Below are 15,764 nucleotides of genomic sequence, written 5' to 3'. Positions count from 1 at the left end.
GCCGATGTGGAGGGTTACTTTGGGAGTGACAAAGATGGACAGGATTAGGAATGAGCACATCAGAGGAACAGCTCATGTTAGACGTTTTGGGAACAAAGTGAGAGAGCCCAGATTGAGATGGTTCAGACATGTGCAGAGGAGGAATAGTGAATATATTGGTAGAAGGATGATGAAGATGGAGTCACAAGGCAGGAGGTAAAGAGGAGATTTATGGAGGTGGTGAAGGGGGACATTCAAGTAGTTGGTGTGAAGGAAGAAGGTACAGAGGAGACAAGGTCAGATGGAAGCAGATGATTTGCTGTGGCGAATCCTGAAGGGAGCAGCTGAAAGAAGCAGTCATTGAAAAGTCTGACCTGGCAGGAGAGCAAGTCATACACACCTGTCAATCAAAGATTCAGAGATTCTTTATTGTCAGTTCACTAGATGCATAACATACAGAGACTTCAGATGCTGTTTCTCTCTCACCTTGTTCAACGTCATGCATTTCAAAAAGGTAAAAAATAGAATAAGAATAAATAAACAGTATAAAGAGTAAACTAAAACAGGACATAGAGTGTACATGTCAGTCAAAGCCCAAATATCCCAAGTATCAAAGTCTTGTATTAACTTTAAGATCCAAATGGGGGGGCATAAAGATGGACCACCAGTTCACTCATGAAATGGTCCAAATAAAACAAAGGAAACTAGAATGATTCCTGGAAAATAACTGAATATTGACATAGTGTTTTCAATCATTGTAAATCAATAGGAGCCAGGGCTTTTGCAGCCAACTGGAGCCAATCCCAGAGGCTGTCGGCAGTATTACCCCTTTAAAATACTTCCACATTGGCTAAATTTTTTTTTTACCAAAATCCTTGTCCTTTGGTCTCTACCAAAGATTATATTTAAGGACAGCTGATGTGATGTCTTTCAGTATTTTCTGGACATATTATATCCAGGAGTTGCCATGGTTACCATGATGACTCTTTGGAGCCAGAAGGTGTATTTGGATAGAAGTGCAGGATTATGAGGGTTCAGGGGTTAACTAAGGATTAATGTTAGCTCACCGAAATGGTAGATCAGTGAATTGAATCAAACATTTGAGGTATTAACCACAGTTGGGTGAAATGGTGGTGCAGTGGTTGACACTATCACGTCATAGCAAGAGAGTCCAGGGTTTGATTCCAACACCAGCCTTCTGTGTGGAGTTTGTGTGCTCTCTCCGTGTCTGCATGGGTTCTCTATAGGGACCTCGGCTTCTTCTCATAGTCCAAAGACATGCATGAAGTTGGTTAATTGGTTAATTTAATTGCCCATAGGTGTGACTATGAGAGTGAATGGTTGTTCTTCTGTATATGTCAGCCCTGTGATGAACTGGCAACATGTTTAGGGTGTCGCCTGATGGAAGCTGGGATAGGTTACCATGGAAAATGAATGAACAGCTGAGCAGTCTGTCAGGAGGAATAGTGTTCAAGCTCATCAGCCTTAAAGTGTTATTAATGGAGCAGTGATTTAAAGATGTACCACCAGAACACCTACAGTGTATAAATAAAACAAACAACACCAGAGTGACTCCAGGGGGAAAATGATTAGCTTAGTATTTTTGGAGAGACATTCAATGTACCGTAAGTCTATAGCCCCTTTTACACAGCACCTCTGTTACGGGGATATTTTGCCTTTATTCTGAATAATGTCTGTGTAAACAAAATGGTGGGATCATTTGGTCCCACCTTTATCGAGGCTTTGTAATGCCTCTGGACATAATAACAGAGCCAGGATAAAGGTGGAATCGTGATTCCGGAATGCTATGTAAAAGGAACCCCTCTCTTTCCGCAACCAAAGTGTGATGTTTTGATGACATATTGCGTGTGCGACCCTTGCACTGGGGGGATTTAAAAATGAGCATGGGCCGTGTACAGTAAACAAACATCAACGCGACCAGAAAGATGTCAAACTGGAGAGACGCCGAGATCCACAAGCTGCTGTCACTTCGGGCGGAGGACTCTATCCATGTTAACATTTCTGGAACGGTGAAAGACTCTGGAGAGGTTAGCAACACCGCTATGCTCGAGATATTTCCGATCACGCTATATGCTGCGCTGCGTCATTGCCCCTTTGATTCCGGAATGCAGGTCCACTGTGTAAAAGTCCAGCCTGTCTCACCTCTGTTACTACTTTGGCTTGGCTGTGGAAATCAGTCAACGGTGGAAAAAAAGGTGGGATCACCATTTCACCTTTTTTCCGGGATCTCTGTGTAAAAGTGGCTTTTTGGGGCAGCATCTAGTGGTTGTTAGAGGTATTGCACGTTAAGATACTTCCCATACTGAAATCATTGTATCTTGGTGCCAGTATTTCAGGTTTGTACTCTCTTATTTTTGTAATGCTAAAGTAAATTAGACCTCTGAAACTGGAGATACAGTGATAACTATTTTCTTCTATTTTTCCTAACATTCAGTACTCTCTGTACTCGGCATGCCACCAAAAAAATAATGAGTGAGAGAGAAGGGACATCAGAAGGTTTTTCATCACCCAAAACATCAGTTACAGGTAATAAATTGATGATGTCACCATTCTTCCCTCTATGGAAAATAATGTCAGCAGATGTTAACAATGTTAGCTAGCTCCAACTGCCAGGATATCTGTGGTGTCTGTCATCTGTAGTCTAGCTGTCAGGTTGCCAGCAAGACGCAATGTAAGACAGGTGGATATATCAAATTGTGAGATAAATTTTAAGTCTATAAATCGGATGAAACCACCATTTATTATTTTATACACAGGAAACACGGCAGCCTGTTGATGAAGAAAGACCGTATGCAGAGTTTAACGTCAGATCTGAATTGTAAGTTATTCTAAGACAAAATTGCACAAATTGTTTAGCACAGATACAGACCGGATGACCCATTACTTGTGACAAAGATTTTAACTTCTACTGATAGATTGATTCCCACTCTCTGAAATGTTTTCTCAAGAGCATCTCCGATCTCCACTACTGTCAGTGGACAATTCTCTCAAAGTCTCCAGTGAACATAAACAAAGCTTTAGGCAGCTACCGAGGCTGAATCGTATTTTAATAGTTTACGTGGAGACAGAGAATGGAGAATGCTTTCAGGCAAGGTCGAGGCCTGGTTTTATTTTATCTTTGGTCTGAGATTTTTTTTCATTTTTTACTTGTGAGAAGGCAAGTGAAACAACCAATTGTTTTTTAGAAGTCCAAAGGAAACGGCATAAATGAGATGCTTACTCACCTGCACAACTACAGAAACAAGTATGTGCAGAAAAAATGTCTCTTTTTAGCTTAGTTATGGTTTGCTGTCTGGCGAAGAAGAACCTAACATAAAATCAGCATCTTATTATTTTATCTGGCATCATATCACATTGAATGTGTTGAATCAAATTGTGCTGAATCATACAGGGGTTGGACAAAATAATGGAAACACCTTCACCTCAAGATGATAATGCCCCAATCCATACAGCTAGAATTGTTAAAGAATGGCATGAGGAACATTCTAATGAAGTTGAGCATCTCGTATGGCCGGCACGGTCCCCAGACCTCAACATTATTGAGCATTTATGGTCAGTTTTAGAGATTCAAGTAAGACGTCGATTTCCTCCGCCATCGTCTCTAAAAGAGTTGGAGGGTATTCTAACTGAAGAATGGCTTAAAATTCCTTTGGAAACAATTCACAAGTTGTATGAATCAATACCTCGGAGAATTGAGGCTGTAATTGCCGCAAAAGGCGGACCTACACCATATTAAATTATATTTTGTTGATTTTTTAAGGTGTTTCCGTTATTTTGTCCAACCCCTGTACATCGCAAGTCAGGTGAATTGTATTGTCTTGATGCTTCATATGTTTCATTCTTAGCTAGCAATGTCAAAGTATTTTTATCTGCCAAAAAACAAAAAATATATGAGATTCAGAATGGTATTAATGCTTATTTTAAGGAAGACCTTTAAATGTGCTTCCAAATGATGTATTAATTCTTTAATTTTGTTAAGGACAGCTAGTTGGAGTAATGTGATCCAGGAGCCTGTAGGTCCACACTGTAAAAGTAAAAAAAAAAAAGAAAAGTACTCCAAAGCAATTTAATTAAAAATAATTGAAGGCCATTTGTCTACAGAATGAAACGTATCATTTAACAATGTTATAAGTTGTGCCAACTATATACCTACCTAAGCTTGAGTTATGTAATAAATTCAATGACCCATGCTGATGTGACTTTTGAGGTTAAAGAGTGTAATACTGAGAAAAATCTGAAACTATTGCATTCCTTAGTTATAGTATCATCAGTCATATTACTAAAAGATGCTGTGTCAAGGGTTAATCCCTTAATATCAGCAGCACACAGCATAGTCTGCGTGTCTGCTTCACTAAGTGGCCAACAGGGTTAGTTACCACTGAGATAGCATATGAGCTGAAATGGAAAAGCTGAGTAACAGTGATTTAATTTGGATGAGTTGAGATGACATCTTCATGCATGAGAAGACTTCAAAGCCATTTTTTCGTGAGTCACAAGTGATGTCCCACAGAGGGTGGTGTTCTGGGCTTCTTACATTACCAAATATATAACAAAGTCTTAAATACAGATGTATGATTATGATTTTCTCCATATTCTCCATTTAATATTGTTCGAAGCTCATCTTTTTCTGAAGAGCGCACACTGCATATCTTTTTACTAATTCCATATAATATGTTCTGTTCTTCTGTGCTATTTTGAGAGCCAAATGTCTTGTGATAAGATAATACCACTGCAAAACTAATGCACATCTGAAAATATCTGATTAGTCACAACAATGTGAGCTGCCACGGAAACAAACATCTTCTAGTTGGAAGTAATGCGTGCAAAAGGAAATGGAAACCTAGCACTTCCAGCATCACTGGGGCTCAGAGATCATTTCTCACTTTGAAGTGTGCTGTCAACCAGAGCCTGCAGTTGGTGTTGACACAGACTTGGGAGCAAACAAAATCTGGGCCATTATGTATTTAATGATGGAAGAGGAGGTACAGTTGCCCCCAGAGAACATAACTGTTACTCTCCAGGCTGTATGGACAGCCGGGTTGTCAGCACTACTGCAGAGACTTAAAAATAAATTGACAATATCAAAACCTTTATATGCATAATATGCAAATATTTAAATGGCTGCTGTGAGACTGAAGAATATACTCTCACTGAAAAAGGATGGAGTCTGTGTGCTTAAGTCGCAACACTAAGCAGTTCTTTGTTTTTCACTTTTTTTGGCCAGTATTTTGATTAGAGCACAGTGCTTGGAAATTGTGTGTCACACTCTGATTATTGTTAAGAATATTACTTCCTGTTATTTATTTATATTCTAGAAGGCCAATCGAACAGAAACTAAAAACCCAGTTGCCGCTCATAAAACATAAACCATGTTCTGGAACATTTTGTTTACAACAATGGAAACTAGTAAAAAAAATCAAAGAGTCGAGACAGTTGAATGAAAGAAATGGGAATTGATGTTTTTATTGTGATTACAATGGACTTTATGGACTCAAATGAACAAAGATTTTTAATAAGCTTTATTGTGTTGTTGTGTTTGTTAGACTTTAATTGAAGATGAGGAAGTCTTTGGTTGAGGTAAAGAGATGGAAAGACAAAGCAGGTCTAGGTTTACTGAGGCAGATGGACGTTTGTCACCAAGGAGACAGTGCAGCCAAGCAGTTGACCCGGGTAAGGGCCCAACTGGAAGACAGGTCAAAACTATAAGAAGGCAGAGAATAGGTAGACTCAGCAGAGCAGGGGCAGGCAGAAGGCAGGTCGGGGACAGAGCTGAAGGTTCCGACAGGGTAGACGACAGGCAGAAGGCCCAAAACAGGCTGGGTCGTAACCAAGGGTCACACAGAAGATTATCAGGCAGAAGAGTCAGATACAGCAACATAAAACAATCTGGCAAAGGTGAGGAGTGGGGGGCTGTCTTATATATTGGGTCTGATAAGGTGCAGGTGGGGGTACAGGTAAAGGGGAGTGGCTAAGAGGTGGAGAGAGTAGGTAAAGAGGGAGACTGAAGCAGAGTGAGAGATGGAAAAAGAGTGAAGAGGAGGGGCCAGAGAGGGAGGGGCCGGACATCCAAATGGAATCTGTTAAAGGTTCAGTGTCTTAGATTTTGGGGGAAGTTAAGAGAATCTAATTGCAGAAATTGAATAAAATAGTCATTATTATGTTATATAGTCATCTGATAATAAGAAGTACATCTTTATTAGCTCAGAATGACCCACTTTAGCTACAGAAGGAATGGTGTACCTCCACAGAGCTTATCAGCATTTCTGTAACTCTTCTTCATTTTCCTCTCATTTTTTCCATTCCAAAAAGCCCAAGCAAAACAAACATGGGGAGGAGGGGTGAGGCAAGGAGTGTACAGTTAGCTGTAATTTTACAACTTCACCACTAGGTGTCATTAAATCATACGCTGAACCTTTTAGTTTAATGTTACTGGAAAATGTTTACTTTAAAAATTCACCTGCAAATAAACTTAAACAATAAACTTTTGTTTAAATTCAGTTTCATTTGTATATCCCAATATCACAATGGATTACTCGTGAATGACCCCAGACACACACACACACACACACACACACAAATGGAAGTATAGCTGAGGGTCTTTCAGACAGTTCCTTTGGTGTCCTCCATACACAAATCTGGATAAAAAATTTGCATAGAAAACAATTTACATAGACAACTGATATTATGTAGAGCAAAATGAATATTTATATATAGGCAAAGTGATGTTGAGCAGCATCCAGACATCCAGACACCATCAGCAGCATCAGCAAACCCAAATAAGCTCTTATGACTCAGCATCATATTGGATCTCAACTGTTCCAGTAAATCTTCACTATTGGTCCTTTTTGAGAAAGCACAAAAACACAGCATGACAATCTTCTGTAAAGCTGTCCTCCAACAAGTTGCAGTCCCAAATGTCAGATTCACTGTGTTTGAATGTGGTCCTGGGAGGGCTGTGTACACAGTGAATATGCAAATATATTTAAAGACGGCCTATTACACTGCAAATTCTCTGAACTAGAGGGGACAGAAGAAGACACAAGAAGGGAACTGTTATTTCTAGAGAGAAAAGGTGTAAGGAACAAGCAATCAGAAACACAGACAGGATAAGTTCAGATTGAAAGTTAAACACACACACAAAAAAAAAAACACTACTGAAAAATTTGTCACTGTTTTTATGAACGCATTTAATGTAACTACCCAGTAATCATCTGCAGCAAACAAGGAAAATTATTAGTTTATGTAACAATTCTATATTACACTGATTATTTGTTTTGTGTTTACGTGCCTGCACTGTATAATGGAAATGAGTTCAACAGCATTAGTGTTGGCTTCTCTGTGGGAGTTTTTACAGATACTTAAGCCAATTTTCCACAGCCATTAATAGTGATTAATAGTGTAGTGTTTTTAATGCTATTTGTGGGGATAAAACTGGAGTGGCGGATTGGTAAAAGGCTTCAAAAATGGGGCAGAATGCAATATATTAAAACCTGTTATCTCCTTAACACTGACAATATCATTTGACATTATGGCAGTTTGGAAAATGACCATATGTGTTCAAGAAGCCGTGCAGGTCATGTGTGTTTATGTATCTGAAGAGTGGGGGTGGAGGATTTTGGTGGGTGCATGATTCCATGTATAAAATTCACAAATAAGATTACACTGGATTTGATCAGTATTCAGTGTTCCATAGAAATAGAACATCTGAGTGATGCTATGATGTGATGGTCATCAAAATATTCAGTGTTAGATTGTCCCACAGATCAACTTATTATTCACCACAAACTTCTGCTGCAGGTGCAGTTAGGATGTGTTCCAGCAGCCTCTCAGAGTGAGAAAGGTTTCATTTATTTGTGTTTTCAGATATATCCAGTGATCTTACTTGTTTTGATCCCCATGAGTTTGCTGCATACAGTAGGAAAATACCTCATGAATAATTTAGATAAAAGATAAAAATGTACTGTATGTTTACTGCTGTGGCTGTTTCATATGCTAATGTAAACATTCTCTTTTCACCTAGGGATCTGGGTAGATCTGAGAGAAGTATTTGACAGAGCACACTTCTCTCACCTTTGAGACTTAGAAGAACTAAGAAAAACCAGGAAATGAATTACAATGAAATAGAGTAATGTTTGTTTCTAATCCTGGACAGCCTTTTTCAATATTTTATGTAACATCTGCTGTTATCCTGCTCACAGCTTTTGTTTCATTTCCACTTTTGCACCCAAATACACATTACCCCTGTTTCAGTAGAATTTGGGTTATTTTAAGGTGTCTATCTGTGTGGCAGTCCAAAAGGCTCAAGTGGTCCTTAAGGATCCAACTGAATGTTTAAGCTGACAGTCATGGCTGAGCAGTGAGGGTGTTTTTTTTTTTTTTTTTTTGCATTAATCTGGACACTCCCCTTACAGTCTTTGGCAGGTCAATAAACTGTATGTAGAAGGGATTGAGGAGAAGCGGGGGAATGGGAGGGATTTTCCCTACTTGTCAAGTCCGTGTTGTTCCACTCATTAAGCACAGTGAGATTAAGCTGGTGTTGAGACTGAAGGGGTGCTGTGGTTCATAGCGGGATGGATCGGCATGCATGCAGTGGCCACAGCCAGGAGCTCGTCATAGGCCTATGAACAGGCAGGGCTGGGAGGAAAACAGACAATTAAATCAATAAGACAGCAGTCAGCAGATCACTGCGCAGGCTACTGCTCCCCCTCGGCCTTTTGGAAGAAAAAACTCATTTGGAAATGCTTTTCTGCTCTTTAGGTTGCTTGCATAGGCAAATAACGATGAAACTTGGTCCTTTAAGGGTGACGTCTGAAATGTCGTGGCATCGGTATCCAAACTTTTACCTGTAACTTCTGCATATCAAAGTTATTAAAGTTAAACAAGCACAGGTGGCAGTTTCGCTTAAACAGAAAACTGACTATAAACAGTCTCATAACCCATAAAGACCCAAACATTCACCATCTACCAAAATCATCTACTGATATAAACTGTTTAATCCCTGTTGATCCACTAATCCATGTAAATAATTGGTGCAAAATGCAATTTGTCATCTTTTCATGGTCATCAGATATGACCCATTTGGACGTTCAGAGGTTCAGAGTGGATGTGGAAACACAGTCATGTTCAACGACATTGATTCACCAGTAAAACCCATGCAGATGGATCAATGACAGTGGATGGACACAACATGGTTTATGTTCAGTTAATGATAGATTTTGCTGAAAAAGTCACTTTTTCTTCAGTGTTCTTTATTTTTAATATAATACTCATCAACTTTTCTCTGAGCTTTTATGACCATCTACATGATTAGTAAATTAAATGTTGGAAAATACCTGATTTTCACTGGGGAAAAAAACACAAAATACAGATGATAATATTAGAATAAATGGTGATTCTTGGTAGTTGTCATTTCAACCAGACTGATTTAGTAGTTGAACCAAGAAGAACTACCAAGAAGAACGATGACCTGGGCAAATGAGAACCTACACAAACAATAAAGTCAGCAACAATGGGAACGCCCACAAACATCACATCTGGTTAGAGCCGAGGGGGAAAACAAACCGGTCTCTGCCATTAGCCATAATGCCAAAGAGTTGCTGTGTGCCCGTTTGCACTACAAATAAACAAAAAAAAAAATCACCAATTCAAGTTTTACATTTTACTAAATAATACAACTGAACCACAAAGGAGGACAAAATGGCCTCAAGCTATCAGAAGAGAGGACGAGTTTGGCAGATTATGAGACCCAGCAACTGAACAGTATGTCTGCAATCAGAACTTAATTTCAGGTCAGTTTAATGTAGTGTTTACCATTTCAAAACAGTCATAGACTATGTCTTGGGTATCAGGAATGTTAGATTAATTGTTTGAACTCTAGTGAACTTTGTACTACATTTGTAATTATAGATTTCCTAAAAATATGTACAAAAATATATATTTAGTACCTAAGTAGAAGTACAGATGTACAAAAGTCTGGTAGAAGTAGAAGTACTGATTAAAGTTCTTTACTTTTTGTTACAAAAAAGTTTTTTTTTTTTTTTTTTTTACATGGGTACGGTATATGTAAAAAAAAAAAAAAAAAAAAAAAAGTTCTGGCTCTGAAATGTACTCCAAGCATAAAATAAAATATGTATTTCTTTTGTCTGTTTCTGTGCAAAGTTAAAAATACCTCACCAACAACACCAATTAGATGATTGATCTACTTATTGCTAACTTCTGAATCAGTCACCAACTGTTAACCTTATATTTAATTTATTATTTTGAGTGATTTTGAAGAAGAAAAACAACTTGTTAGCGTTAACGAAACAAGTTTAAGTTCCATGTTTTTACAGTATAGCGGATGGGTGTGTGTGTGTGGGGGGGGGGGGGGGGGGGGGGGGGGGGGGTAGTCGTTGCCGACTGTATCTATAAATGATGATAAACCACTTAAGGATGGTTAAATATAGAGGAAAAAATCGTTTGGGAACTGCCACAAATGTCACAGTGGCTCCTTATGGGTTAATGCTTCTGATCATCATGATTTTCTTTCGGCAGTAAATAAAATCAAACTGACTTGATTGAACTGAATATTGCTGTGAAAAGTACATTGCTAAGATTTCAGTCGAGAACAGACAGTGCAGGCTTATAAAGCACAAATGCAGACATTTGGAATCACTCCCCAGGAAATTAAATGTTAGTTCACTGAATTTATTGTCAGCTGTCTGGGGGAGTTGATTCTTTACATTTGCAGCTTGTGAGATTTAATGTGTGAGTATTTAAACCCATGCATATAGACAAGATGGTAATATAAAAAGTTTAATACGGCCATTTAACAAGCCATGTATGACCTGGTCTGGACGCTCAGGTTGTTCTTTATGGCAAACAGATCATCACAGAGCAAATGATCATTGTGTATGGTGTTGTTTTCTGCTTATTCATTCTCAGTGGATGAACTATGTGGAGAATTGTGTGGCAGTGTTCTTTTAGAAACTGCTACAAGGATGGGTCAAAGGAAAAACAGATCTTTTCTATCTCTTTTTGGTGGCTCTGGAGCCACTGATGCTGTTCCTGCTGAGGTTTCTCTAATTAAACTATTGTAAGGCCAATAATAACTGTACTAACACTGGAGAAACTCACCAGGATTTTTCTTCATAGCCATAACAACTACCTGAAACACATTTTCATGGAGCAGAAGTGTTTATCTGTACCAGTAGCATGACGTCATCCACAATTCACAATGTTATTCGATGTTAATTATTGATTAGTGTGCCTCTGATTGTAACAAAGCAAAGTCATTAGGAAATCAGTATTGATTTTAACATATCTGTGTTAAGTCATAAAATAAACAAGTGGTGCCAGGCACAACAAACCCCGCCCTCGCATGTATTGTAGCTTATTTTAGCATTGATCCAGCTGATGTCCTTATGTCCATGCATGTGCTGATGTCAACATATCAATTGCCTCTATATATGTGCCAAGTTTGAAGTAAATTGAAACATTAAAACATATAAAAATTTGAAATTTCGCCTGTTATAAGTAAATGGGAGGGGAAAAATAAGATGTAAAAAATTCATACAAAATTTGAACTTTGACCTACTTTTCCCAAAATGTAACCACATCTATTCTGGGTCACTGGCAATCTATAAACCCAATTTGGTATGAATTCAACCAATAGTTTTGCAGGTTCAGACATTTGAAATTTTGCCCATTAAAAGTAACTGGGGGGAAAAATGATTTAAAAAATTCATGAAAAATTTGAACTTTGACCTACTGGTCCCAAAATGTAATGAGATCTATTCTTCAGATCTATTCGTCACTGGCAATATATAAACCAAATTTGGTATGAATTCAACTAAAATTTTTGCTGCTAGAGTGTTAACAAACAAACAAAAAAACAAACCTAACCTAAAACAATACCCCTTGCCTCCCCTTCAGGGGGAGGGGCATATTATGTAAACCTGTTTTCAGATGCTGTGTGTGTGTCATTCATTTGGATCCTCCTGGTGCACACACAAAAAAATGATCTGTTACTTGAATTTCTCAAGTTTGTTTTTATACTGAATAATCCAACTTTGTGGTTTTAGGGGGTGGAGTATAAGACAGCTGCATGTCTTTACTCTGTTTTGTTTTTACATCATTCTGCAGCAGTGTTTCTCAAACTGTGGGGAAGGTCCCCCCAGAGGGAGTGTGAAGGCTTGCCAGGGGGGCATGGGATCACTCCTTTTTTCTTCAGGTTAGAACATGTAGCAGACGGAACTAATGTTTTAGTGTTGGAGCACCCTGGACGTTCATCAAACAAATCTACTCTCTTGGTGATCTGTCACTAGACTAGACAAAGAGTTTAGGTTTGGAGAATGGACAAGTATTTTACTGGAAAAGAAAAATGTGCAATGTTTTTGTTTTTGCACAGTTTGTACAGTTTGCACTTTAATGTTCTGAGATGTGAAATGTCAACTGGCTTAACACAGCCACTGATATTGTTAAAACATTCATCTTTGTTACCAAAATTTGTTTGTTGTTCTAGAAAAAAGTAACTTTTTTATTATAGTAGTAAGATAATTGTGGATTTCCTATTTTTATTTGGAAAAATATTGTCTCAGGGAGCAGTAGTGTTTAGATTATTTGTATTGTTCAAGCAAAAATCTAAGTTAGTTTTACTTTGCACAACAAATTATTCAAGGAAAAGCAAAAAGTATTGTTACAATATTAATGTTTCGATCGATAAAAGTTATAAATGCACCACTGGTTCAGTGTTGAGGGGGGCCTGGAGATTTTTTGTCCTCCACAGGGGGGCCCCACAGAAAAAGATTGGGAACCACTGTTCTACAGAAGTGAATTATTTTATATAGTTTTGTGCAAAGAAAGCAGTATTTATCATGCCTGGGTAATTTTACACATCCATCCAGTTGTGTCCCTTTTTATAAAGCACTGTCGGGAATGTCAAAAGTGAAGGTGTGTGAAAATAGGTTGTTTTTTCCTTGTGTATTGCACCACATTTGGGATTTCTCATGTCATCCTGACTGAAAAACGAGAAAGCGTCATGACTTTGACCAGTCGGGCCATGGAGTCCTTGTCCATGCATCAAGTGTAAACATGCGGAAACACCGAAACGTCGAGTTCTCCTTGAAAGACTGACAACCCTTAATTTCCACTTTGTGCGACCCAAGAAGAGTTCTTTTTTTAGACTTTTCACAGCACTAGACAGCCAGTGTCATCGTATACAATGCTTTGGATCCCATTACAGCTTACATTGTTGTTTCCGGGAGTCATCGCTGCCAGCTCATTCCCAGTGACATCATTCACGTCGTGAAAGATGGCAAGTGATGATTGTCAGGAAGCAACGTGTAGTCTGTTATGTCTTGCAGCCACAGTGCAGGAAGAATTTCTTGCTCGATAATCACTTTATGTAACACAATGACGCTGTAACATGTAAAAAAAAAAAATTATGTAGTCAAACCCCAGATTTTGACGTCTATCCACCTGAAATACTTTATGTCATACAGGTGTTCATACTGTCATAACTCACTCAAATATGAGGATCTCAAGCAGACAGATGACAAATGAAAGGAAAAAAACAACATGAAGTGTCTTAGTAAGGTGTTGACGCAACCAGAACAGCACCAATCAATGCCTAAACTGCTTCACTGGTCTTCAGCATTGATTCTGCAAGTCTCCGAACACTACTGGAGGGATGGAACAGCAGTCTTCCAAATGATATTCCCTTGTTTTGGTGTTTTGATGATGACCATTCACTAACCCTTCCCTCTTATGGATTGTCATTCTAGTAGAGACCAATCCTATCCCATTTTTCCTAAAATTTATTATCCATCTCTCTATCATTAAACACTGAATCTCTGAGGAATTTAGAGATGTGAAAAATCAATATTCCCCTTTTTTGCAGTGAAGTATATTTCTCTGTGCTCCTCTCTCTCTCTCTCACTGTCTCTATTACTCCTTCTCATCATTTCATTCTCTCTCTCGTCTCAGATTCTCATTAACACCGTTGCCCTGTTGGCTCTTCGCCTCCTCTGCCCCCCCTCCTTGTGCAGCCCCACAGAACCACTTCTCCTTCCCTTTTGCTTGATTCAGCCCCTTTCACCACCTCTCATAAACAATGTGTCAGATGTATGAAAGTAAAAAGGGACAGGAGACATCCAATTAAAAGCACAATGCATTATTATTTCAGTTCTCCCCTTCCCTATCGTCTCCTGAAGCCCTTCAGATTATATAACAGCTCAGTGTCAACACAAGCCAGTCTGTCGAGGACAAGTTAAGGGGTCTTTGCCGATGATGCAGCTCAGCGACTCTGGACTTTCCCCAGCAGCTTGCGTACTACCCCTGTACTCCTCCTCCTCCTCCTCCCCCTCCTCCTCCGTCTTCCTCCCTTTGCCATATCCACCCACCCATCCACCCACCAGCCCACCCTCTCCCTGCCTTTCTTACACACACATACACACATACACTCAATCACGAATACACAGGGATTGCAGCAGCAGCAGCAGCAGCACCGCGAGATGGAGATCTCCACTGCGTGTGTGAGTGCCTATTCCCGGTGAGTGCAGGGACTAGAGCGAATGAGTGTCAGTGATGCTTGAATGAGGAGTATAAGGGAGCAGAGGGGGAGAGAGCAGAGTAAAAGGCAGGAGGGGGATATCAGTGAGGACACGATGAGGTTTTGAGGCAATGTCTGTCTGCTTTTTCCCCTCTCCCATCCTGATAACCTGAATCCTTCCGGATGTGCCACAACTACTCCAGCTGTCACTGCACCGGCTGCTTCGCTCTCAGTCCTCCCGCAGACTGTGTGAGCTGCCCCCCTGGCTGGACGGTACCCTGGCATCCACTGACTTCATGGATGAACACTGGCTCTACAGGGGATCTGTGCTTTCTTGTCCTTTGCACCTCTAATCTGTTTCTCAAGGTAAGAGTTATACTTCCTTTCAGAGTTGCACATATTCACAGGAATTCCAAAAAGAGTGGAGAATGTGGCTGCTCTGTCCTTTAAAATCCTAATTGACTTAAAGTGGATGTAAAAATCACGCATGAATTACTGATGAATGCTGTTAAAGTCTGTGATTAATGTTGCATATGTGCATGATCCTGAATACATAAGATATGGATAAATTAGGGAGGGGGCATTTCTGCATCCAAGCACTGTAAGGTTTAACGACTGATCAGGAGAGCACGTAAGAGGTTCTGTCCTTTAAAATACTAAATAAAAATGAGCATTGATGTCATGTGGCCGTTATTAATACAGTTATAATGTGAGTCTTTGCAGCTTTAACAGACATGCAGCATTTATCTGTTGAGGCAGAGGCTGATTATCCAAATTTGTCCACTTGTGAATTCTCTATGATTGATAGTGAAGAATATTGACGAGTCAGTCTGTAATAGACTATATATATTGTACTTTCATAGACTTGAAATGATGATCATTAATTAAACACCTATCGCATGGAATGGCGCAGACTGTATGACATGTTTCATATGCAGTGAGCAATGTCCTGCTCAAGGCTAAATCTGAAGAGTATGACTTATCATAACTAATGACATGTACGATCAGAAAAGCCCTATGGTACTGCATCATACCCAGAGCTGCACTTATATATATGCTGTATCTCTGTGTCTCCCTCCCTCCTTCCCTCCCTCCCTGCCTCCCTCTCTCTGTCCCTTTATTCCTACACGTCATTCCTTCACTACCTAAAATCACGAGAAACACAGATGGGGTGCAGGTTGGGGTGTCAGAGAGAAAAGAGCAGCGTTTCAGCATCTTCATTCACTTGTTAGAT

General features: G+C 39.4%; 1 protein-coding gene across 2 annotated transcripts in view; it reads left to right on the top strand.

Annotated features, from left to right (window-relative positions):
• The first annotated feature begins 14,304 nt into the window (after nucleotides 1-14,304).
• The window catches only part of insyn2ab (inhibitory synaptic factor 2Ab), a 35,255-nt gene continuing 33,795 nt past the window's right edge, over nucleotides 14,305-15,764 (top strand). Inside the window, exons 1-2 of one of the 2 annotated variants that reach the window (XM_030156424.1) lie at nucleotides 14,305-14,513; nucleotides 14,734-14,896. The gene's annotated coding sequence lies outside the window, so the exon portion shown is untranslated. Of the gene's footprint in view, nucleotides 14,531-14,733; nucleotides 14,897-15,764 lie in introns of both variants that reach the window. The other variant, XM_030156423.1, reaches the window with a different exon arrangement.

This window comes from Sphaeramia orbicularis, chromosome 15 (assembly GCF_902148855.1).
Source record: "Sphaeramia orbicularis chromosome 15, fSphaOr1.1, whole genome shotgun sequence".
Taxonomy (NCBI): domain Eukaryota; kingdom Metazoa; phylum Chordata; class Actinopteri; order Kurtiformes; family Apogonidae; genus Sphaeramia; species Sphaeramia orbicularis.
This window is presented reverse-complemented; position numbering and strand designations above follow the sequence as displayed.